Source organism: Chrysochloris asiatica, unplaced genomic scaffold (genome assembly GCF_000296735.1).
Source record: "Chrysochloris asiatica unplaced genomic scaffold, ChrAsi1.0 scaffold00236, whole genome shotgun sequence".
NCBI lineage: Eukaryota > Metazoa > Chordata > Mammalia > Afrosoricida > Chrysochloridae > Chrysochloris > Chrysochloris asiatica.
In genome coordinates this window covers 1,360,123-1,362,857 of record NW_006408754.1, presented here as the reverse complement: position 1 = coordinate 1,362,857, position 2,735 = coordinate 1,360,123, and the positions used below count along the sequence as shown (strand labels likewise).

Genomic DNA, 2,735 nt, shown 5'->3' with positions numbered 1-2,735 from the left:
CCTTTTTTCTCACCCTTTCCTGACTGGTGGGTGACAATCATATATTCAAAGTATACTTGAAAAGGAAACGATACAAATTCACAAAGAACACTTCGTATCTCAGATCATTTAAAGCTACTAGAAGTTTTTGCTACATCAAAAAAAAAACTTCCTTGCTTTGTCAGCAGTGCTGTGATCTTAAAGAGTTCTGGTAGTGTAGTGGTTAAGTACTCAGTTGCTAACAAAAAGTCAGCAGTTCAAACCCCTCAGCTACTCAGTGGGAGAAAGATGTGGCAATCTTCCTCAGATTACAGCCTGGGAACCCTATGGGACAATTCTACTCTTTTCTATAGAGTAGTTCAGAGTCAGAAAGGACTCATTGCAGCAGGTTTAGTGTGTTTTCCTGGAGTTGTTATTTTTATTCAGGAAACAGATAGGTAGTTGTCAAAAATGAACCAGACATGATGGCCTCTACATTTACCTTTGAGTACCTTTGAGTACTGTGGTAGCACCTAGTGACTAAAGTGCTATATTTGGGTGTCTTAGTCTGTCACTTCCAGACTGAACCTGAGGATTTGTGATGGCAGGTGTAGCTGTTCAGAGTAGAAAAGATTCACCTGACATAGCCAGAAAACAATTTTGAGGAAAACAAGAGGCATGGGAACCACCAGAAAAGGAATTCAAGGGAATTATATTTAGGTACCTTCAAATGATTTACAAGTCAAGAATGGGAAAAAATAATTTGCAACGACACCTCAGACAAGGGACTCACTTCTAAAATATATAGGAAACTACACCTCTTTAGCCTATAAAGGCAAGAAGTGACTGGCTTACAAGCTTTCAAGAGGGAGCGTAGCTCCAGATGGGGCCCGGGAAGGTAGAATTACCACTGAATGATTTCCAATCCGTTTGGGACCTGGCTGGCTAAAGGAAATGGGGATAAGTCTCTTGTGGTACAATGATGAATAATTGCCATCAGGTCTGACTGTGAGGTTAGGAAATGTAGAGGTATATGTTTTTTGACAAAAGGAGGAAAGGGATTGATTTTACAGCCCAGGAGCAGAGGTCCCTGGGACCATCAAGTGAGAAAGTGGAGAGCGAGATCCTACCCAGAGAGGCAGTGATGCCAGGGATGGAGACAGAGAAGATGACGTGGACAGATGGAGCGCCTGGGGACACTGGACTCAAGCGGGAGAGGGGTTGTGTATTGGCAGGGGGTGGGGAAGGTGGGTGGGTGGGTTTGGGGGTGTGGGTATAGGGGAACTGGCCTATGTGGTGTGTACCCTTTGGGGATAATGATGATACATGGAGGGGATTGTAATCATTGCAATGAAACAAAATAAGATAGGATGAGTGTAAAGCTGATGTTCTCCATGTAAACCTCACAATAAAAACATAAAAAAACCAGTCTGGTCATCCATTTTGGAGTGGGGGAGAGAGGGGGCTCTGAAATAAAGAGCAGCGGAGTTTGAGAAATCAACAGCTGGAGGTTCAGCTGCAGCGGACTAAATTTGGGGGCGGAGTCAAGCGCACGAGGTAGGGGGTGGTCCTGGTCTTTGGCTTCTTGACTGGCTCCTGTTTTGACAGTGAACATGTCTCGGCCTGATTATTCATAGTTTCAGGAATCTGATGATGCTGATGATCGTGTTTATGGAAGAGATTCAGGTCATCCAGCTAAGAAAATGCGATCATCTCCTTGAGAAGCTAAAAATAAGAGGCAGTCTGGAAAGACTTCACAGGAAGACAGTGAGGACTTGGAAGAAAAAGATGTGAAGACCAAAAAGGATGAGAGTGAAGATGAAAAAGATCATCAAAATGTACGCCAGAAATGACAGCTTCTAAAGCAGCTTCTAAGCAGAGAGAAATGCTTATGGAAGATGCGGGCAGTGAGGAAGAACAAGAAGAGAAGGACGCAGCACCATTCCAAGAAGATTCTGGCAGTGATGAAGACTTCCTAATGGAAGACGATGATGACAGTCACTATGGCAGTTTAAAAAAGAAAACCAAAAAGATGGTTAAGAAATCCAAACCTGAGCGAAAAGAAATTGCCCACACCAAGGCTAAAGGCAACAGTGACGTAAAGTCCAGTGAAAGGCAAAGGGAAAGTGGATTGTCCCACGGCTTCAAAGGCATCAAAGGAAAAAACTCCTTCCCCCAAAGAAGACAATGAGGAACCAGAAAGCCCTCCAGAAAAGAAAACATCTGCCAGTCCTCCACCAGGAAAATCTGGCGATAAAGTCTCTGAAGATGAAGCCCAGTCTGGGGATGACTAAAAGTGATGATGGTTTGGGGAAAATTTTTATTAACAAAAAAGAGAGAATCTCCTTAAGATAGAACATGATTTGGCTATGGCTTGAAAGATGGGCTTTGAATGCTTGTTTCCATTTGTTGACAATTACATTTTCTCTCTCTCTCTCTCTCTCTCTCTCTCTCTCTCTCTTTTTTAAAGAAAACCATTGTATGTGTAAGTTACTTTTTGGATGTCGCCTACTTTTTGCCAGCCACTGTCCGACGCCACCCCCAATCTCCAATGAAAGCCATGTCAAATGAATCACCAGACTGACCACTCCATCTCTTTATTTTAATGGAAGGCATACCACAGTGGTAAAGCAATAAGATTTAAGACAAACACTATAAACATTTTGCTTTTTGCTAAAAAAATAACAAGTTGAACAGCAATCAGAAAGTACAGAAAGGTTTTAATTTAAAATGATTGCTTCATTCCCTGCTTGTACTTAAAAAAAAAAAAAAAAATT

General features: G+C 42.2%; 1 pseudogene; it reads left to right on the top strand.

Annotated features, from left to right (window-relative positions):
• Window positions 1–1,571: 1,571 nt before the first annotated feature.
• LOC102842948 lies at window positions 1,572–2,252 on the top strand (annotated as a pseudogene).
• Window positions 2,253–2,735: the final 483 nt, after the last annotated feature.